We start from the raw sequence: 24,559 nt of genomic DNA on the forward strand, positions 1-24,559 counted from the left end.
AGGCCCTGACAGATATATTTTGTCAATTTTTGTTGGATGCTTGGCGACAAGTGATATTCTGGGGGTGACAACAGCTGGTATTTTCTTGAGGGAAAACAAATCTGCATTTCATTGTAGATTTCACCATTCAAATTATCTTCCTCATATTTTTCAATAAGAAAATAATTTACTTTATCGACCACAGAGATAACATCTAAGTATTAGAGAAAGTTGCTTATAGGTAATATTTAGAAATGAAAATAAAATGGCCATATGGGCACGCGAAGTAGGAGTTAGCTTTTATAGCATTATGGAGCTTTTAGTTTCCGGCTCACACAAATATCCTTGGATATCAGGGTAGTCAATAGCCACCAGCTGAACATTTAGTATTATCCAAACACTGTTCTAAGTATTCTATGTGTACTATATTCCCTTCAATTCTCACAACAATCTTGCGAAGTTAATAGCATCATGTCTCCATTTTATTTCCGAGAAAACTGATGCTTAAAGAGATTAAAATAATAAGCCCAAGGTCACACTGCCAGTTTGTGGTAGAACCTGTGTTTGAATTCAGGCCATCTACTTCCAGAGTCTGTGTGTGTTCTGAAGCATTGTCCAAGAGGACCTTCCACCCTTTGTATGCAGTTACCTGGCAATCACACATGCTAAAAATAAGACTGCTGGGCAATTATTCCATATTTTTAGTTTGGTCACATAGGATTTTAGATATTTGGTACATATATTTGGTCTTGTGGAAACAGATTCTTCTTAATGAAATTTAAGTTTAATAATGGAAGTACACTTCAATGATGTTACCATCCTTATCGAAAGACAAAATTAACAGATTTTTTTTTACAAAATAGATCTTATAATGCAACACTTTTTTTGTGTGTTCAATTCTAAACTTTAGTTCCTCCTCGAAACAATCCTGCAACCTTCATGATATAAATTTCCCTTTGAGTTAGACTTATCATGGCCTACCCAGAGCTAAAGACTATTTTTCTTTGTGACTCTCAGACATAAGGTATAACTCAGAGTGCAGAAAGCAAGGAGGTTGCTATCTCAAACTGCAAGCTGAAGTGAGCCATCAAATATGTGTTTATTAGAAAAACTCTTTGACTTTATTCCTCAGATCTGTGGATCCAGGGGACAGGAATAAGAGAGACATCATTTCAAATCAGATGTCCCAAGTTTAATAAAAGACTTTTTTTCTTAATAAAAAAATAAAACAAAAAGGATCTCATGCTTTACATCATTTATTGCTAAGGGTATTTAAATATTTTTGGAAATTGTAAACACTATTATTCAATAATTGTTTATTTGATTATATCAGAAAGAAAGACCCATCTAAGGAGATTATAGTTGCCTATGGGAGGCAGCTACACTGTAAGGAGTTCTGGTGCTCCAGTCCCACTGTATGTTTACACCTTGTGCAATAAATGGGTTGCCTACATCATTGATTTTGATATTACTTGGTTTGTTGAGAATACCACCCAGGTGCAATGCTTGATCTTATGAAGAAAGATGTTGAACTCTGAGAATAATATGTTTCCAGCTGTATCTGATGGGGGCTATGAGAACAGTTTAAAAACCAGCACATTTCACAAGACTCAACAGGCAACACAAGACGCACAGATTCACCCTCAGATCTCATATATCTGGTAGAACATATACTGTATGGTTGGACAGCAGCCCAAAATGTCAGATAAGGGACAGTTTAATTCCAATAGATGGCTTTAATCATATAAAATTTAGAGGTCTTAGTTTATATGAGTAAGCAGTGGAAGAGTTGAGTGTTTGCCTGTATTGCCATGAACAGATTATGATGAGACTGTGGGATGATTATACTTGATTTCTAACTTGGGGCCAGGTTAGCAATTTAGAAAATTATATATAGATGGCATCTTCTTGATAGCTGACTAACATTTAAATGATGTTCCTAGAGAACATGTGGTTTTACATCTTTTTCCCTGTTAAGTTACATAATTATTAGCTTAAATTCTTTATTTGTCCCACCATTCCTCCCAGATCATTAACTGTATTTGAGTCCATGCTGACCAGATTTATACCATCATTGTGAATAGACAATCAGAAGAAAAGAGGTTATAGACTTAAAAGTCCAAATTGCTGAGAATTTTAAACAAATTTATTTTTAAGTCATAAAGTTAATATATGCTTATTATAGACAAACTGGATACTATTAAAAATGTTAAACCAAAAACTTCTTCATAAATATCATTTATAATTATATGATATTAGTTTATTCTATGAATATGCTTTAATTTGCTTAACCGTTTTCCTTTTGGGGGAACATTATTTTTTTTCCAGACTACTTTTAGTTTTATCAGCTTATCAGGACATCAGAAAAACATTCTGTTTCATGATTTTTCAGGAAGCAATGAAAATCCAACTTTAGAAAAAGATTTCCCTTGGATTTGACAATACCATTTAATAAACCCTTTGGTTTAAAAGACAAGGTAAGTCCCAGGCATGCGGTGCCTGGCTGGCTCAGTCAGGGGAGCATGCAACTCTTGATCTTCGGGTTGTAAATTCAAGAACCCCGTGTTGGGTGTAGAGATTACTTAATAATAAAATCTTTAAAAATAAAAAATATATAGGTCCTAGGCAAAATTTAGAATGGGGACATTAAAATTAAAGAATCTAAACTGTTCTACAAACTAAAGTAAAAATATATTTCTCTTGAGGGAAAACTATTTTGAAATAAAAAATGATTTTTAATACCCCTGTGTTGTCCTCAGAAAGGAGACAAGACCACAAATAAGGAGGGAAACAGGAAGTTGGGATGACCAGGATTTGGGGTAACCAGGAAATGGGAAGGAGGTGTTGAAAGGAGAGAGCAGTGCCCATCAACAGGATGATAGTCTGGAGCCCCAGGAGCGAGTCAGCCAGGAAGGGATTTTCTGGGAAAGCAAACAAGCTTTTACATCATAATGTGATCCAAATCCATTTTTAAGTTATTTCCTATCCTGTTCTGCAAATCTTTTCCACCATTCCCAAAAATTCATTTATTTTAGGGGTCCTGGGGGTAATGATGGCAATGGCATGAAATGGACCAGCAAGACTTGTGTGACATGGAAAAGCAGAGATGGGATGTCACAGGGATTCAATAAAGGCCTGATGCAGGCGTTTGGAGAAGATATAACAACCAATGTAATAATGTAAGTATCTCTTGTCCCCACCCCAACCCTATAGTCCTTGATAGTGTAGAAAATCATTGGCTTTTCTGTAGTTAATGTGGGTGAAATCTTGACTTATTTAACCTGGATGTTAAAAACAAATGATAATCCCATATACTTGAAGGCCCCAGGAATCCTCAGTTTACATAACAATCAACAGATTGATCTATTTATTCTATATCTGGTACTTTTTCCTTATGTCGTACTCCAAGAAGAGAAATGCCTAGCTCAAGGTATTTGGTTTTAAGATTTCTTACAGCATACTGCCAAGCTGTTTTCAAAATGCTTGCACCAATTTATAATCTACCATCACTGGACAAGAATGCCTAAAGACACTGATTATTGTAACTGAAATCTGAAAGAATGGTGCTGTCAACAATGATATCAACATTGGTCTAGAGATTTTCTAGGTGTTTACATTCTGTCATCTGAGGCTGACAAGATGCTCAATCAGACGTTAATGAAACATAATTGTTTCTTAACGGAGGGCCTTCAGATCTCACGAAAGAGTGAAGCATTCATAACCTAAAATTAATGCTGAGAAGAAAACAAGAACTCTGTCTTTAACCACAATGGATCAGTTATGTTTTTCATTTACCACATTCCACATCTTTTGGTTTTACCTTAGAAGTGAGTAAAGAGAATACAAATCATAATTCTTTCTCTTTGCAATTCACTGCTGTGTGCCTTCTCCCCTCCCAGTCTCTGTATCCAGGGAAAAAATCTGACAGCTGACTGTTCTTAAGAAACCACATGATTAAAAGAATTTAAAAATAAAACACTTTGATTATGAGCCACAGATTTACCCATAAATGAATGCTTTAGAAAATAATACATTTGTTTGCTAATTTTCCATGAGCATAAACATCAGCAATACTCTGCTAATTGCTATGTGAAAATATGCATGGCAGAAAAAGAAATAGTAGCAGGACCCTGGAGCTTTCACAATAAAGTAAGAATTATCTAGGCTTTTTTTTTTTTTAAGATTTTATTTATTTATTCGACAGAGACAGAGACAGCCAGAGAGAGAGGGAACACAAGCAGGGGGAGTGGGAGAGGAAGAAGCAGGCTCATAGGGGAGGAGCCTGATGTGGGGCTCGATCCCATAACGCTGGGGATCATGCCCTGAGAAGGCAGACGCTTAACTGCTGTGCCACCCAGGCGCCCCTATCTAGGCTTTTTAACCAACACAATTCTTTTCACCAGACCTGAGTCTACATATTGTAAAACTTATAATTTTCCCTGGCAGTTTAAGAGGTTATGAATGTACAGTTGGTCAGCCTGGTGACAGGACATAAGTTGCAAACCAGATCAGGACAGAGATTTTACTTACACTGCATTGGGAAGGTTCTGTGTCTCCCAGATGCTCCAACTTAGAACGGCTTTCAGAAGAAAAAAAAAAAAGATAGTTTTCTTTCTTTCTTTCTTTTTTTTTTTAAATTGTAATGCTTAAATAGAAGGGAAAGAAATAACAAGAAAACAATATTCTTTTTTTGGAAACAAATTTTTTTTTTGTCAAAATCTTTATGGTAATACAAGATAATGTAGACAGTTTTGTTTTAGCAAGAACAATTGTCAAAAGTTTAGTAGCTTTGAACATTCATAAATCATTTCAGTTCCCTGAGGCTTTTATAAGTTTTGATTGTTCAAAGATAAGAAAGATCTGGCTCAACTCTAGAGACATTTGGTGTTTTGTATTTTGTTTTGTGTCTGAATGATAGATGTGTGAACATGGGTGGTTACTATAAGTCCCTAATCATGCATTTGGACACATGAATGGGATTTAACAAATTGTCTTGTACAGAATGGGCAAATTCCCATGATGCCAATCCAGTAATGAAGTTCCCAGGATGCCAGCTCACAGCTGCCTCTGACCTACCTCTGCATACACAGAAAAGGGGCCAAACCTCAGTTTACTCTCTGAGTCTTCTTGGATGTGTGATTTGGCAACAAAGGAAGCAATCCAAATAATTGTGTGTGTGTGTGTGTGTGTGTGTGTGTGTATTTTTGTTTATTAATGTACCTCCTCCTTTCATTCATTGCTTCTAACCATCCTTCAATTTCTTAAGTTTCTTTGGTTCAGAGCCCTCAAAGGTCATTTACGCAAGCAACACCTTCCTTCCTCATTAAAAATCAAATGTTCTTCTTTAAAAAAATAAAAATTAAAAAAAATTAAAATTGTTCTTCTTAATCTGTTTGAAGTCAGAGAAGAGAAGGATCTCCAGATTATGCAGTTCTATAAGCTACTGTTTTCTCCTTGCTTTTGAAGTATGAATTAGGAAACATGTACCCAAGCTTGTCTGCACAGAAATTGTTTTCTGCTTCTAGCATTTCATTACCCATTTTTACAAAAACTTGATAAAGAGAGTGGTTGACACTCTCATATAATTCACTCCCCAGCCCACCAGAGTTGACTGTTCAGACTTTCTTATGCCACCATATCCATTCTCACCCATCCTTGTCCAAACTCAGCTTTACGATATATTTCTGATAACGATGAGGATGATATCCATGTTTCCAAGGCTAGGAATGTTGTGCATTAGAGAGCGAGAAATAGTAGGGTTAGAACCTTTAGGTACATATTTTGTTTTGTTTTTTTCAGAATACCTCAAATAGAAAATATCTTTATCTCTCATTTGCATACTGTGTGTTCTAAATAACTTGATTTTTTACCTCTGCTGTGCCCGCTCCTATTGAAAGTCTTCATTGAGATGTTCAAGCTGATATGAATACAACTATTAAGGCAATTTTTAAAGTTCTTTGACATTCTCATTTTGGGAGGAGAGAAGGGGAAACTTCAGGGGTTGAAGGAGTGTGCTATGACCTGGAAAAATAGGCTATTCAGATAAGCCTGTCAGCTTTAGAAATGTGTGGTACATGTGCCAGTACAGTAAACACATTTGGTTCCAATTTCCTCACATCACGCATCATTCTGTCTCAGTCTTAGATGATCTTCAACACAATATTAGAGGTGCCAAGGAAATAATAAAAGAATGAGAAGGGGGAAAAAAATCAAGCCCCAGTGACAACATAGCAGGCTGTGAGTCAATGAAGCCTATTGACTAGGTCTTTAATGAGCACTCCTACAGGCAGCAGAATATCCATCTGGGTGTCTGCGGCCTGATACAGTGGTGAGAAGCACAACCAGCTCCCTCTCCATCTTCTACATCCAAACTGAAAAAAAAAAAAAGAGAGAAGTTATACATTAAAAAGCCAAATGCATAAAAGGGCAAAGTGACAATTTGTGCCATCTTCAGACATTGCGTCCAGTCAGTTTCCCAGGAAAATTCCCTAAATAAATAGGGAAGTTTGGGGCAGTACATAGCAAAAGACCTTCCAGAACAATCTGAAGATGAGAGAGGGCTTATTACACAGACCACGCTGACAGGAGAACCTGTAAAACTAAAAGGCCAAATGGTTGATACTACCTCTGTGTCTTCTGGTGATGGAAGCCCTTATAAAATTTAGAGTGGTCAATGTTAATCTACTGATTCACCAGCAGAACTTCCCCTCCTCCCCACGTGTGTGTGAATGCGCTCATACTCACACACACATATGTAAACCCATTGCTATTATTTTTATACTTCTTTATTGATAGTGGTAAGAAAGCTGTCATTTTTATCAAATTCCCTGTTCAATCAGCATGCAGAACTGTTCAGAGGTATTGGAAGGTGAGGTGTTTTGTGGTTGATGTTTTATGCATATGTACATCAACAAGAGCAGGACCATTTTATGTTCCTCTTGAGAAGTGAGAATTGCAGAGTGCAATGGTTCATATTTAGTATCTCTTCCAGGGTTTCTATTTCCGTGCTGCCTGGAATCATCAGCCAAGATACTCTTGAAAGCAGAGAGCTTGCTTTTAGCCTGTAATTCTTTTTCTTTCATTTTACTTAAATGTGCTTAAACTGTTGGATAGAGCAAAAGAGTAGTTGTAAAAATCGGAGGACCTTTGACCCGAAGTTCTCTAATTTATTTTTCCCTACCACCAGGAAGAAAAATACAAATAGTAAAACCAAAAATATTGCTATACTAGCTCACATAAGCTTGTGTGGGTTTTCATCTTTTGTTTAAAAAAGAGGCCGGGGGCAGAAAATTTCAACATACTACCTAAGTTAGATCAAATCTCTATAACTGACCCCAACAACAGATCCAGCTGGCTACAGTGAAGGTACAATAAGGGGTAGCACCAGGAAGTGCATTCATCATTCATAACTGAAAATAAAAACAACTAAGCAATATAATAATTTTAGCTCTGAACTTCCAAAAATCATGAACCGACAAGTTTAGTTTTCAAATTAAAGGTGGCATGCACAAAAGAAAACCCAAATAATTACTTATACAGAATTGCAGGTCTTTTCCAAAAGTAAAAGAATTCAGACTCACTCTTCACTGCTGTTCAGTGCTCTTGAGACTCAAACTGTATTTCTTTCTTTATCTTTATTTTTTCACTGAAATATAATTAGCATACAGTGTTATATTAGTTTCAGGTGGCAACAATTCAATACATCTCTTAGTGCTCAACGTAAGTGTACTCTTAATCTCTTTCACCTATTTCACCCATCTCCTCACCCACCTACCCTCCGGCAAGCACCAGTTTGTTCTGTTTTTAAGAATCTTTTTTTGTTTGTCTGTTTTTTGTTTGTTTGTTCATTTATTTATTTTTTCTTAAATTCCACACATATGAGTGAAATCATATGGTATTTGTCTTTCTGACTTACTTCACTTATCATTATACCATCTAGGTCCATCCATGCTGTCGCAAACAGCAAGATCTCATTCTTTTTATGGTTGTATTTCTTGGGAAGATGAATCAAGACAGAAAAAAAAAAAATGCAGAGCTAAGAGGGAACTTAGAGTCAACGAGTCCCTTCCTCTATACCTGGTCAGCAGCGGAACCTGTAGTAGACTTCAAGTTCCTAGACTGGTCAAGGTCTCTCACCAGGGTGCCTTTCTCTCAATTATTCATATATGTTTTGTTTTTGGTTTTTTGCATTGCTTTTGTTTTAAACAGCTCTGCCTCTTCAACTCTTGGTTTTACCTCTTGTTATTAAATATCATGACTTTTTACCTAGAAGGAATTAGCATGAATGTGTTTAAGGCTTCATATGGTAGTGTAAAAACAGTTAAGATTCTGATATCCTTAGAAAATCAGAGCATAGTTCTAGTTTGGTTCATTCATATTGAATCTGAATGAGAGTCATGATGGGCTCTTCTTGCCTTGGTGTGGGACCGCTTTCTCCAGGTAACATTTTGGTCAAATCAATAAGATAGCAGAGAGAAAGAGCTGCTATCTTTACAGTTGATTTCCATCTTTAAGTCATGCTTTGGGGTTTTTGGTTTTTCATCTCTCCTCGGGAGTGGGTAACATCTACACTTGAGTATCTCCGTCATCAAGTTTCCCTGCCCACGTACCTACCAGGGCGTGGAGTTTCACATCATACATCAATGCCTGTCACTGAGGGGGGTCCATCTGATACGCTAATTCAACGTGGAAGTCCTTAAGAATGCCAATGACTAGCAAGGTTATGTTAAAAGAATACTTTTCAACTAGTCAAAATGTCCTACTTCAGTTAGTTCTGATAATGACTAAAGGATTTAAAAAATATTTAAGAACTTAAATTTTCAAAGTATACAATCTGAGAAATAAAATTGAGCACAGTAAGTAAAAAGCACAAAAGAACACAGATTCATTTGTACTACATAAATTATGTCTCTGCTTCTTTAATATTTGTCTGTGAAACAATGCGGTATCTTTGATCCTCTCTTTCATATTCAAAACATTTTCTTTATTCATTCCAATCTTAAATATGATCTGATAAATCTTCTTTCCCTATTTCTGTCTTTCTTGGTCTCAGCTTTCTTACACTTTTCTCTCACTACTTACCTATACATGACAGGTCCACATGGTACTGTAATGGCTTATAAATTCTGCCTCCTGAGTAAGGCTTTCAGGTCGCAGTTCCCAGGCCCCACATCAGACAAGCAGACAAGGCAGCTGAGTCTTCTGAGTATCTACCTCCACACTGATGACATTCTAAACTCCTGACAGGGTCAGCTGGTTACCAGGAAATGTTTTCCGTCGGTTCTTCACATTTCCCTCAGTTCCTCCTGATGTCGATTTTGTAGACTAGCTGGATTTTCAGCTTTAGAAACATGTATGACCTGAAGAAAAGCTGGGTGTGCATTCAATTGCATATCCCACCCTTTCCCTGATCCTGCAACTATCCTGACCACTTGACAGCCATCCCTGTTTCCTCTTTCCAGAGTCAGATCACAGCAACGCAGGGCCAGGTTAGGGTCTGGTTCCAGGGTATATCAGAGCTTCTGTCCTTATTTCTAGAGAAGAGAGAAACACAGAATTCTCTATAGTCAGGTTTTCTTTTACTTCTCTGTAGAAAAAGCTCTCATCCTAACCCATACCAGAGGTTCTGGAAAGTTTTTGGCTCTCCCAAAGGCAAATAACACATTCCTCCTGGGTAGTTCAAGCATCTTAGATTCCCCTAAGCCACATTTCTTCAACTACTGTCAATCAGTACCCATGGTGCCTGTTCTTTTTAAGGAAAAGCAATGAATGAAGAAAGGGGAAAGGGCTGAATCTGAAATCTGCCAAGAAATGAAGACACTGCTTAGAATTTCTTAATAAGGATAAATTAATGGAAGCAATTCACTGAGTGTTTTCTGTATGTCACTACTGATGAGGTTTTATGGGTGTGATATCATAATTTGGCTCTCTTTGACCTGCCCCTCCTGGCCATTCTAAATTCTGCAGACATTATGCAGATATCTTGCCAGCTTAGAGAGCCGAATGCCAAAGGCCTGCTTTATTTGGGCAGAAATCAAAGGCCCTGTGGGTTTAAGGAAAGGCAGGCACAGTTACTTTCCCCAGCTCCAAATTGCTCGGCTGTGGCTAGAATCTGTTTGTAAATATAGCTGGAGTTTGAACTAGCCTCCCCCCAAAGACAAATGAATTTCCAAGCATGTTTGTACTTGCAAATGCATGGTGTTATACACTTCATGCCACCTTAATCCCTATTAAACCAATCTGAAGTCATGTCAGGCCAACCTTCCACAGTCAAATGGATTAGACAAGCCAATTGATCAAATATAGGAAAAGACCAAGAGCTTTTCCTGTCTGGCACCCATGCATTTAAAGCATCATTTTCACACCAATATTTATTCTTTTCCATTCTTTTGGGTTTCACCATATTCACAAATGAAATCAGTTACTTGAAAATGGCAACAAAAAAACAAAGGCAGAGTCTGAAATTCAAGTATTTCTTAAATAAATATGAGAAAAATAAAAAATATTGCAAAACCCTTAACTGACTTTTAAAGAACTACTGACACCTCACGAAAAAAAATTGAAAAACATTCAACTTAAAACAATTTGGCATCGACCCCTAAATTTTCCTTTATTCTTGCAATGTAGGACAATGGAAATCCACAGGGATTTGGCAAGATTGGTGGTGATTGAATCCAAATAATACAATATTTTTACAGTAGTTCTTTTGTGTTTTTGTTTTGCCTTGACTATTTCCCTATATGTTAATGCCAGCACCAAAAGGGTGGATCAGAAACCATTTATTAGTTTCATAGACTACAAACGGCATCACCAATGCTGGAAGGTGTAAGTGTCAAAGCAATATGTGCCTTGCCACATCTCAAATTTCAACAAAAATATTTATTGGGCTCCATTTAAAAGAATATTGTACTCATCTCTGCCTCATATTAGCTCCTGCCACCTGTTTTTTTTCCTGTCCTTCCAACCTCTAAGCTCTCTGTCCTTCAGCCAGTTCAATCTGCTAACAAAATATTTAACTGCTGCATCACCACCTTCTCCCATGTCCGTTCATAAGGATTCTACTGCCTTTCATATTATAACCGTGTTTTGTCAGTAACTCTATGTGGGTGTACATAGATTGTGCCACCCCTATTCCCTCATTTATTCCTAGCCCCCCTTTTTTTCATCTGTCTTTCGTTTCTACATCCATTCTCAAAAGAAAGCTTCCATATATTATTATGGGTTTTGTTAGTAAATTTCCGGATTGTAAGATCTTTGTTATCACTGGGCAAACCAGCCAATATGGACAATTGAAATTATTTGGGAAATGAAGAGGAAGTGTTAATGATCAATATCTTAAAAAACCAAAGGAAATTATTTTTTAGACCATCACTAAATTTATCCCCACACATATCCAAAAAGTCACGAAATAGTTAAAGCTCAAGCCCCAAGTGAGGCTGCTAGTGACAGCTTTAACTGCCTGGCTACTGACAAAGAAGCTGTTGAATAGTGGAGCCTAGGAGGTGCCCAGAGAATAATAGTATGTTACATATTTTACGTGGCGCAGGAAGCCCTGTTGAGGTGGTACTCGGCAAAGAAGTTTTATTCTCCTTGCAGAAAGTTAAGAAGATATTTGAAATCACTCCTATCACTTCTGTGTGCGGACCAAGAAGATATTCCCAGGCAGCTCTGCCAGACATACTTGGCAATGCAGGCTCTGAAGGCTAGCTGTGTTTCAGCATTTGTTCAGTGGTAGAAACAGCTACAGCTGGAGGACTTTAGTTGATGAAAACTTTGTACTCTATAGCCTAACTATGGAGCAATTGCTGATGGATACTTAGGCTTCTCAGCAGTGTATCTATCAGGATGGGAACGTGGAAAGGGTGAGGATTGATCTGGCTGGGACACATTTCATGAAAGACTCAGAAAAGGATGACTCAATAGTGGGACAGGGAAAGGAAAAGTCTGTGTCAGAGCCTAGCAGATAGACCTTCCTTTGCCATTCCTGCCTAAGTGATTCACAATAGCTCAGTGAAGAGGCTTGGCCACTAACACTGGAATTGTATATTTATCTCAATTAGTTGAAGCTTAATGAATTTTTTTTTTAAATAAACCACATAGGATTCTTTCCATTAATGCTGGTTCAGGTTTCAACTCCTTGTTTTCATCACCCCTCTCAAGTCTAGTCTTAAATTGTCTCTTTTACTATGTTTAAAGAGAAAGAGAGAACAAAGTCTCTGGGTTCAAATTATAGTCTGGTACTCATACTCTATATGACCTTATATAAATAACTTAAGCTTTGTAAGCCTCAGATTTTATAAAATTGAGACAATAATAGACTCTGTCTCATATGGTTGTGTGAGGATTCAATGAGATAAAGAACATAAAATACCAAGCTTCATGCCTAGAACAAATAAGTGGTCATTCATTGATGTGACATAGTGATTTAGTCTCTTCTACATGCCAGATACTGGGCTAGGAGCTGGGATGGCAGTGGAGACATGCTGTCTGACCTGAGAGAGCATTCTCATTTGAAGAAGAGATAGATTTTGATCAAAAACACTTTAAAAGGAATGCGTTATAAAGTATTCTAATTAAATACTTGTAAAAGGACTATCTACATGACATATATGGTATTATATAATACAGAGAATTAACTCAGTCAGGGGGCAAGGGTTCTTTACTAGGGAATTTAGCAGTTGAGCCGAGATCTAAAGGAAGAGTTATTTTTAATATATAAGCTGGAAAGAGCATTCCAAGACAAGGGGAAGACATGTTTCAAAACTCCTGAAGTTGGGCTTGAAAACAGGGAGTATTTAAGAACCTTTAAAATGTTGATGTTTCTGAAATATAGAATGGAAAGAAGACAGAACTAGAATACAGTAAAGATGTGGTAGGGGTCAGTCTACAAATGGCCTTGCACATCACTTTAAAGAATTTTGTTTTAATACTAAGAGCAATGAGAATTTCAAGCAGGTAGGAAAATCAGATGTGTGCTTAAAAACAAATTTATCAAACAGAAAAACAAAAAATATCCTGGATGCAACATGGAAAACAGACTTGATGTGGCAAGAATGAATTCAGCAAGAGCACTTAGGAGCCCACTGTAACACAGAGGCAGTGGCAACAGGGAGAGAGAGAGAGAAGTAAAAAATTGAGGGAGATGGTCAGAAGATAAAGCTGACTAGAAATTGTGATGGACTTGCATAGAAGAAGGAGGTGTCAAGGATGACCTCCAAATTCTGACTTGAGTAATTGACTGGATGGTGATCTCTCATTGAAACCCATGGCACTGGAAGAGGAGGGGATCTATAAGTGTTGGCGGTGAGATGTGGGGAAGGGAAGCAATGCTTTAGTTACTTCAAGTCTGATGTTCCTTTGAGACATCCAAGTAAACATGTCAGGTGGATAGTATGATACGTGGTTCTGGAATTAAGAAGCACACTATAGACTGAAGATACAGGTATTTGTGAAGATAGAGATATGTGGACATTGCTAACACAGGGTTGGTAATTGTAGCTTTGAGAAGAGGTGGTTTTCAGGGAGAAGAATCCAGCATGAGAAGAGGACCTGATTTTTTTGCACCATGAAGATCAAGAAGACATTCGAAAAGGCTTGCACTAGGGCTGGCTTCATGGGTATATCACCTGGGACAAGTCACACGGGGCCCTATAGTCAGAAGGGCCCCATACTTGGTTTTATGCTCTGTGATTGTGGTCTTGAAATTCTTACTAATTTTATCATTGAACTTGTGTTTGGAAAGTGAAGTCTGATAGGGCAATGAAGCTTATATGGGAGGAAAGGAGACAGGGGCAGCATGCAGGTCTGCCATTTCTTGCTGTGCTGCTCTCATGTAGTGTTTGTGTGCCCCACAAGCACAGAACTCTAATATGCAGGTGAGTGAAACTCAAAGCAAGTACATAGTAAATATGTCACATCCTCAACTGAGTAAGCTGATAGCTCTGATGGGCCACACTTTCTGTTGGAACAAGAGTTTGCTTCAAATGCAGAAGAGAGTGGCATTCAAGGAAACATAAGTGGCCAAAGAACCTTATCATATCTTTTCCTACTCATATTGCTTTCCTCTATTAGTCAACCATTTAGGCTGAAAATGACAGCATAACAGGAAAGGGAAAGAAAAAGTAAACTGCTCCTTTCAGTACTGCCTTACTCATGAGTAATCCAAAAGTATAGAGTATTGGTAGGATGTAATTTTATCACAAAGCGAGAAAACAGATCAGTTGAGTTAGTTTTGTGCAGCATTGCTACTGTTCTGGTAAGTACAACATACATATGGACCTATGGGCCACAAAACAGGAATTTTATAATTTCAGTGATTCCACATATGAGCTCAGAGTTCTTATGTTTGCCTCTAAAACTGGCATTGCACAACATAAAAATGAACAGTAACATTCATACTAATAATTTAAAATATTAATTTTTCCTTTACCTAGAATGAGTTTACATAGCCATGACAAGAGGGAGGTTGTAGGAAAAAGGAAAAAACTTTACGTTTTAGAATCTCTAATGACTTTCCTTGTTGTTTTTGAACAAGGGACCCCAGGTGGAACTTACGTAGAAAAGATGGGCATCAACTACATGAAAATTATGCAAGGAATCAGCAGAGTTCATGGAGTTTATTATGAAAATGCCCAAGACTTTAATTAATTAAAGCACTTCTGGAATGGCTTAAAAGGGAATTTATGCTATATTTGAAAAAAGAGGAAAGAACAATGTAACCAACTCACCTAATTATACAACTGATAGGTGTGAGAAGTTGCAGGAAAAGTCCAGGCTAAAATTCAGTTATCTATACAGTCGCCAGTGGCCTAAATAGTGGAACAGACAAGTCTAAATGCTTAGCAATAAGAGGAGGCCTGGAAATAAATTGTCACTAAAGACTCGATGTTTGAAAGAAGCCAGTTAGACATGGTGTTATTTATTTACAAACTCTAAAGAAAGATTAGGAAAATTATATGGAAAGTACACTTTTTATTTAGATCATTGATGTTTTTCTTCACCTGAGGAGTTTTATTTCAGTACATGTGTGATTTTCCCAAAATTTCCTCATTTTTTAAAAAGACATGTTTTATAATATTTACCACTTTTGGTGAAGGTTGACTGAGGTAATTTATTTTAATAAGACAACAGAGCTTTATGAAGTTTTGTATGAGGAAGTCAGCTAATTCACCCTGTGGCCAAGTGACTTCTCACACCAGCTTTGCTGTACTTTTGATCCTCTTTTAGGAATAAACTAGTGCAAAGATTTGCTACAAAGGTGTTTGTGGTCATATTATTTTATTCACAATAAGTAAAAAAAAAAATAGGGAAGTTTCTAAACAGGTGATCAATTGAACATGTTTTGCTCATTCCATACAATGGAATTCCATGTATTTATAACTGTAGATCACTACATAAGATATCATAAGAATATTTATTTCAAAAGACTTTATACTAAGTTGAGTGTAAAAAATAAATTATGCAACATTATTTATAGTATGACCCCTTTTCTTAAATACAGTTTCACTGAAAAAAATCCACAAAAGTCTATGGCTATGAGTATACTATATGCCCAAGTGTAAATAAGGGATTATTTTTCATGGTAGATTGTGGTTAATACTTATTTCACTTTCCTTTCTCTGCTTTTATGTATTTTCTAAATTGTACACCATAAACAAATTTTCATTTTATAATTTTCCAAAGCACCAAAAAATTATTTTAAAAAGCCAACATAATGCATCTCAGTATAGTTACAAATGACTACATGTCTTTCAGGGTTATTTACAAACACCACAACTGCAAATATTAAATCCACAATGCCATACAGTTTCCTAGCAGAGTTGCAAGCCCGAACACCTACGGGACTAGACAAAGACCATAAGTGATGAGTGTGGAAAACTGAAGAGAACAAGCCCTTTCAAGAGGCATTTGAAGAGTAGCAGAATACGCCACCTCCAAATATGCCACTGTATAAGGATTAGTTTGAGCTGAAAGCATTTGAGGAGAAGCAGATAGAAGAAAAGCTCTTGCTGCTTCCCTATTTGCCTAAAAGCAAATTTACAATGGTAATTTACATTGGTAAAGATGTCCCTCCTAGCTCTCTACCAAGAAAGATACAAGTTAATCACCAGAGACAGCTCTAGACCCTTATCAGCTCAGAGACAGTACCTGAGGAATCTATATAAGAAACTTTACCAACTAGCCTTTACCTTCCATTAGTTCCATCATATACAATTGACCCTTGAACAACATGAGTGTTAGGGGCACCTACCCTCTGTGCAGCTGAAAACCTACGTATAAATTTTGGCTAGCCCCAAACTGAACTACACGTAGCCTACTGCTGCCTTATGGGTAACATGAATAGTCAGTTATCATGTATGTCATATGGTATATGTATTATATACTGTATTCTTACAAGAAAATAAGCTAGAGAAAACAAAATGTTAAGATAATCATAAAGAAGAGAAAATACATTTACAGCACTGTACTGTATTTATTTTAAACAAAAATCTGTGTATAAGTTGACCCATGCAGTTCAAACCTGCTGTCCAAGGGTCAAATGTATTTACCTTCCCACAATTTGCTACACTAGAAACAATCCTTATCCTTTGTCCTTCCCTAAAAATGCATTCTTCTTTCTTTAAGACGCCATATAAGCTCAAGTTCTAAGCACCCTTTTGAGGCACTCATCACTGAGTACTCTCTTATATGTGTGTGATACACATGTTAATAAACTTCCTTTTGTTTTTCTTTAGTTAATCTGCCTTTTGTCAGTCTAATTTACAGGGCCCCATCCAATGGACCTAAGATAGGTAGAGGGAAAAAGAAAAGTTTTTCTTCCCTACACATTCAAATTCACAATTCATTAAAACATCGAATATGAAATAGAATGTTTAATCTGTATTGCTAATTCTCCCATCTAAAATAAGCCCTTGGGGTGCCTCTCTCCATTTCTGACAGAGTAAAAGCCAAGGTACTGGCTCCCTGTGACCTCTCTTACTTCTTCTCTTGCTATTGCCTCTTTGTTGACTATACTCCACCATACTAACCACCTTGCTGTTCTTTGAACCTATCAGGTATGACCCTGACTCAGACATTTTGTTCTATCTCTTCTGCATAAAATGTCCTTACCCTAGATGCTGGCATTGCTTTCTCCTATACATCCTTCAAGTCTTCTCTCTAGTATCATTTTTTCAGTGAGGTCCAACCTGCCCATCTAATTTAAAATTGTACGTACATAACCTCTAGCACTCTGCGTCATTGTTACCCTGTTATTTTTCTTCATAGTTCTGTTTATCTTTTAATGTACTTTATATTTTTCTTGTTAATTGCCTTGTTCCCCCTCTAGAATATTTCTCTTGAGGGAAGAACTTTGTGTCTGTTCAGTTCAACGCTTTACCTCAGCGCCTAGGGAATTGGCCAATATATGATTTTTAAATTTTAAAGCATAAACTGTTTTAAAAAAACTTGATGAATGAATGAATTCTCCAATTTGTGATACTTGAATTATTATATATTTTCTCTCCCCATCCAGATTTCCAGCTCTTAAGAAAAGGGTGGATACTACCTCCTATCTTTTAGCACAGTGCCACGGAGGTCATAGACCTTAGTAAGGGCATAGGCAGTTGATGAGAATGATAGTGAAGACAATGCTAAAAGATAGTAATAGTGAAATAATCATTTCATGAGAAAGAAGTGACATGGAATTGCTGTTGGTGAAAATTCCATACTAACCAATATGCATGTGATAACAGAGCTAGAAATGTTTAATAGGATTGAGAAATCTTTAAAGTTGCTCTTGGTAGTTAAAATAGAGAATTCTAAATTGGAACTAAAGTAGATGACTGCTTCCTGTCAAAGCAAATGTGAAAGAAATGTACTTGGCTTCCTAAGCAGTAAATAGAAACCAATAAAGGTGATAACCTTATATGAATCACTTCCTCAATTCCCAATTTACAAAAGCCTTTCAAAGATTATTGTCGATTGGGTGTTTGGATCTTAGTAAGCATCTGGATTGCCATTATTTGGTCAATTCTCAAAACTCTATGCTAACACTAACCATTATCATTTTTCACCTGGTTTGTTATAAGAGGTGAGTGACATTAGAAGTAGTAACTTAGTTTTCAGGATAATATTTTTTTCCAGAAAAATCAGAGCTATTAATAAAGGTTAAAGAAATGAAATCTGAGAAGCAGTTGCAGAATAATACATATGGTAGGAGTCTATTTTGATTATATATAGTTACATATACATAAAAAGGCATGGAAAGACAAACTCTAAAATGATAATAATGGCTGCCCTGGAGATGCGGTGGTGTTAGTAAAAGAAAATAATTAAAAGGCAGGTGACGAAGACCCTTCACTTTTTACTTATAGTGTCCATTGTTTCAAGTTTTAACAAGAAGCGTGTGTTACCTTTGTAATTAAAAGTAAAACAAAATAAAAATGTCAAGGGCACTCATCTAAATTGCACTCAAAGCATCCAGAATGAGTCAGGAATGTGGTCCAGCAGGCTGGGGCCCTTGAAGTCAGGTAGCCAAACAAAGGTAATGAAGCTGTGTTCTTAGAATTCAGTCCTTTGTTGCAGTATTCTTTCAGTGGACCTTGAGCCTAGTAATGGAAACGTGGACATTTTCTGAATCCAGAACTGTCACAGCCTGGTGTGGTAAGTGGTAAGTACTGTTCTGGCCTCTCCCTGAAAAATTGTGTTGCTTTTTCATCTGCTTCCAAAATGATGCTTCTGAATTTGAGTCCCTACATGTGTTTACCTAGGTTCCTCATTCTATACCTATGACAGGAGTGTCTCCTTCAGATGGTGTAGAGAGCTGAATGGTGCCCCCCAAAATATATGTCTACATCTTAATCCCCCAAATTTATGAATATTACCTTATATGGTAAAAGATGTGATTAAGATTCTTGAAAATCCTATCCTAGATAATCCTGGTGAGGCTTAAATAAAATCACATGTATCCTTAAAAAAAAAGGGATAGAGGGAGTTTGGGGACAGGAGCACAGAGGGCAAGAGAAAGATGTAAGAGAAGATGGCATGAAAATGGAGGCAGGGATTGCAGAGATACAACCACAAGCCAAGAAAGCAAACCAAAAGAGTTACCATGTATCTTCAGATACTATAATGGGTTGAATAGCATCCCCCAAAATTCATATCTACCTGGAACCCTAGAATGTGGCCTTATTTAAAAACAAGGTCTTTGGAGATATACTTAAGGTAGAAGTTGAGATGAGACCATATTGAAATAGATTGGACCCTAAGTCCATTGAAAATAATTTTTTAAGAGACAAAAGGAATACAGAGACACAGAGAAAAGCTTTATGTGAAGGCAGTGGTGGGCAGCTATTGGAGTAATGCAGTTCAGTTACAAGCCAGGGAACACCTGCGGTCACCAGATGCTGGAAGAAGCAAGGAAGTACTTTTCTCTAAAGCCTCTGAAGGGAGTATGCCCCTGCCCTACAGTTTGGTTTCAGACTTCTGGCCTCCAGAACTGTTAGAGAATAAATTTCTGTTTTAAGCCACCAACTTGGTAGTAATTTGTTACACCAGTCACTGGAAACTAATGAAGATGGATAGTGGAGAATTATAGAGTCAAATAACACCATCAAAGGCTCAGTACCAAGTTTTAGTTAAAGAAATAAACTGCCCATGACTTCCATGCACTGAGCGTAACCAAAGACCACAGACATGTGAACAGATAATGTCCCAAATTCTCTTAGTTACACAGTAAGTGTATTACATCATTGATTCTAACCACTATCTTAAGTACTAGCACTTCCCCATTTTACAGATGAAGAAACTGAGACATAAAAGGGGTGAGTGATCTGCCCAAAGTCACACTGCTCCTACCTGATGGAGGCTGGATTCAAATATATAGTGTGTTTTTGGAAAACAGTTTCTAACCCATGAATATATAATGAATTACACTAAAAATTATCAGAAAACAATACTACCGTTCAAGCAAAACAGAAAACCAGTGAAGTATTCTAGGATGTTTATCTCTATTTTTATTGCACTTTAAGAAGAGAAACAATTAACTAGAAAAAAGGTGGTATAAGAAGAAAATATTAAGAGTACTATAGGGGATTTTGGTATGATTTCCTTTGAGCCTCTTTTCTTAAAAAAAAATCCTTTCTTAGGCAAGATTAGGTATGTCATTTTTCTGAAGTTAAATCCTTAATAAATTGTGAACTGTAGATACTTTGGCTGGAGTTGTCTCCATTAGTGCCTCTATTGACTCCTGTAATTATTCTTCTGCTCTTTTGCTCTTATTCCCCTACCCTTATGTCACTCAAATGCCAGCCTCTTCTATGTCACTTTTTTTTTCTGCTGAAACAGAATATCAGAAAAGTCTTAGATTTTGAGGACATTAAAAAAAAAACCTTTTTATTTTGAAAAATCTCAAGCGTATACAGAAGCAGAGGAATTGTATAATAGACCCAATGTACCTGTCACTTAGCTTCAACAATTATCAATAAATTAATATATCACCGATCATGTTTCATCTTTATCCAATGCCTGCTACCCCTCCATTATTTTGAGGCAAATCTCAAACATTCTGTTATTTATTTTATATTTCAATATTTGGTTCCAAAAGATAAGAACTCATTTATATAATTATGCCACCAATTAAAGATCACACTTGAAAAATAAATGATAATTTCACAGTAAAACCAACCATCCAATCAACATACATATTTCTGCAATGTTGGTGTATTAAATATTAAATTCAGAGTGTAATTAAATTCATACATTAACTAAGGCTAAACTGACATTTTTATGTTATTGAGACTTTTTATGCAAGATAAAGGTGTATCTTTGCATTTATTCAATTGTACTTTTCTATTGTATTTTTCAGTTCTATACTGTCTTTTTGTTCTTTTTTATAACTTCTATTTCTTTTTTTTTTTTTTTTTTAAAGATTTTATTTATTTATTCGACAGAGAAAGAGACAGCCAGCGAGAGAGGGAACACAAGCAAGGGGAGTGGGAGAGGAAGAAGCAGGCTCACAGCAGAGGAGCCTGACGTGGGGCTGGATCCCATAACGCCGGGATCACGCCCTGAGCCGAAGGCAGACGCTCAACCGCTGTGCCACCCAGGCGCCCCATATAACTTCTATTTCTTTGCTGAGATTTTCTGTTTTTTTTTCATTTGTTTCAAGAAAATGTGTAATTGCTTGTTGAAGCATATTTATCACACCTGCTTTAAAATCCTTATCAGATAATTTCAATATTTGATTCATCTCCATGTTGGCATTAGTTGATTATCAATTCTCATTTAAGTTGTGAATTCTTGGTTCTTGATCTGATGGGTGATTTTTAATTGCATACTGGGTATGTTGGAAGTTATGTCAGAAGTCTGTGGGTTCTGCTTCATTTTTTAATTTTGAGAGTTAGTCACCGTGTTTAGGTTTAGCAAGTAGATCCTGGTCTACTTTCGTAGACTGTGGTTCTAATGACAATTTAATTTTCAGAGTCTGTGCAATGCCATATTGATCGGTTTAGTTTATTTGGTGCTGTGAGGGTGCCACTAGTCTTTGATGGTGCTGCTTGAGAAGACAGAAAAACCTTCGAATTGTGGGCTACCTCGTGCCACCAGGTAGGGGAAGATTCTCCATTCAACAGAGTTAAAGAAGCTTCAACTGCCAGTCTGCTTGTTGTGGTGGGATTCACCTAATGGAACAGCCCATTTGTCTCTCAGTAGAGAAGGGAATTCTCAGGAATGTATAAACAAAGTCTTCATGGGCTGCATACTTGTTGTGGATCCTCCTTGTTGATAATCCCTGGCTTCCTGGTGTTACTCAGTTGGGAGAAGGAATAACACTTCCCTGTGGGGTAACTTTTTGACCACTTACTGTATTTCTCCTACAATAATCAGTGATATTCTGTTTCAAATGAAGCCCGTTTTGAATTTTTCCAAAAAGAAAATGATCAATCTCTCTATTTTTGGGGTCACCGAACTTTTTTTCTGTGAAGAGTTTAATAGTAAATATTTTGGTTTTGCAGACCATAAGGTCTCTGTCACAATTACTCTACTGTGCCATTTTAGCAAAAGCAGCCATATACAATACATAAAAGAATGGTGTGTTTCAATAAAACTTTTCTTACAAAACAGAGAGCTGGCCAGTTTTGGCTCATAGCTTATAGTTCACAGAACCTTGTTCAAAGTTTTAAAATTTATTTGCATAAAGTAATGCAAAGTAATTTCTTATTATTTCTATTTTAAATTTCTCCTATTACGACTATTTTCTCCTTGTCATTTTAGATTTTGTGTATTTGTGCTTTCTCCCTTTTGCTTGTAAGTTACACAATACTTTGCCTCTTTTGTTGAGTTTTTTTCAAAGAATTAGTATTCAGTTTTATTTAATAATTCCATTTTTTGTTGTCTAATTTATCAATGTTATTTTTAATCTTCACTAATTTCTTTCTACTTTATTTTGTTGGTGTGTGTGTTTTCTTTTTCAAAGATCCTAAAGTGGAAAGTCATATGTTTGTTTACATTGCTATTTAGATAAATAATTAATTCTATAAGTTTTCCTCTGGTAACATTTTTCTGTTTCCCACAGATTTAGATATGTCATGTTTTTATATTACAATTATAAATAAATTTTATAATTTTATCTTTCATTTCCCTTTAGATCTATTATGATTTTTTTTTAAAAGTAGGCTCTCCACCCAGCACAGAGCCCAACACAGGGCTTGAACTCATGACCCTGAGATCAAGACCTGAGCTGAGATCAAGAGTTGGAAACTTAATCGGCTGAGCCCCCCAGGTGCCCCAGATGATTAGAATTTTTTTTTAATTCTATATAGAAATATCTTTTGGGTTTTGATTTTGTTATTAATTTTTAGTTTTCTTTCATTATGGTCTAAACTATTTGTTGTTTCTAGTCTTTGGAATTTATTGAGTCCTTTTCCTGTATTTTGATACAGTCAATTTCATAAATATTCCATGTTATTTGATTGAAAGTGTCTCCTCCATTATTACTATTGATTTTGATATATATCTCTTATCTAAGATCTATGTTATTGAATATATCGTATCCACCTTATTGAATATATGGAACTTTCTTTTAGCTTTACCAATATCTTATCTGCTTGATTTGACTTAGATGTCAAAGTTTTCTCTATTAATGTAATTTCTGATTTATGAAAGTTAGTACTATGCTATTGAATGAATTATAACCATTAGCACAATAAAGTCTCATATTTATATTTCTTAATGCACTTGGTCATAGTTCTACTATTTCAGATACCTAGTATTTATCATAGTGTTCAATTATGATTTGTTAATCGTTCTGAATTTTTTTATTTCCATGGGTGATTTAAACTTACTTATATTTATTGACATGATCAATACATCAATATTTTCTGCCTATTTCTGTTTCATAATAAAGATATATGTATATATACATACATATGTACACTAACATGTTATACTAATACATTAAAAACTTTCATTAATATTTTTTATAGTACCCTTCAGTTTGCTTTTGGCTATTGTTTATTGATTCCCTACTATGACTATGTTGAAATTAGCTAGTAACCTTTCCTTTCTCCCTACTCTTTTGTATGATATCCAATATGAAGTAATATTCTTTTATTCCCAGTTAATACTGTTAAAACAATCATCAATCTTCTTTTTATAAATACTCCATATTCTTGTTTTTGATCGTTGTTCCATATCTACATTGTCAGAAATATTGACATTGTATTCTGACTTCAAAATATCTCCAATCTTTTGGTTGGCTAAAGCTCATTCCATAGTAAATTACTCAGGTAGAGCTCAGGGGAACAATGCTTGCTGAGTTACTACATGTTCATAGCCATTTACTTGCAGCTTTTATGTCAATGGTTTATCTTTCTTCTTCATCAAAATTTTCTTTCTTCTGAGTATCTTAAATGTTACTCTATTCCAAATCTGGGATAAAGTGTTGCTGTAGAAAACGCCAATGATAATCTGATTTTCTTTCATTATATATGGTTTTGTTTTTTACCTCAATGCACAAGGGATTTGTTTAATCCAATATTTTTACTAAACTATGCCTTGATGTTTGTCTTTTTGTGTAGATTTTTCCAAGTATGTGGCATATATTTTAATAAGTTGCAAATAATCTTGTATTTCAAAAAAATTTTTTAAAAAACCCTTTTATTTAGAGTATATTTTGTTACTTTGGTTTGGTTTTCATATAATGACTCCTATATACAGGTGTTGAACATTCTCTATGAACCTCTATCTTTATCACTTTCCTTCGAGTTGCTTTTCAACTGCCTTTTTAATTTATTTTTTAATCTTTCCTTCTTTTCATCCCCTATTTCTATTAAGACATTATCAGTAGTTTTACTGATTTTCATATCCTTTTTACTCGATTCTTTACTTATGAAATTACTTTTTTCTTTTTCTTTTCTGAGTCTGTCATCTTTTCCCCCAAAATCTAGCTTTTCTTCAATTAGTTAATTTATATTAAAAAATTATGTTGCTCTTTCATGGCTTCTATCATTTCCTTAATTTCTTTTAAGTAATCTTAAAATATTAGTGTATTAGTCCCCTATTCCTATTGTAACAAATTACCACAAGCTTAATGGCTTAAAAA

This window comes from Ailuropoda melanoleuca, chromosome 5, assembly GCF_002007445.2.
Source record: "Ailuropoda melanoleuca isolate Jingjing chromosome 5, ASM200744v2, whole genome shotgun sequence".
In the NCBI taxonomy this organism is placed as follows: domain Eukaryota; kingdom Metazoa; phylum Chordata; class Mammalia; order Carnivora; family Ursidae; genus Ailuropoda; species Ailuropoda melanoleuca.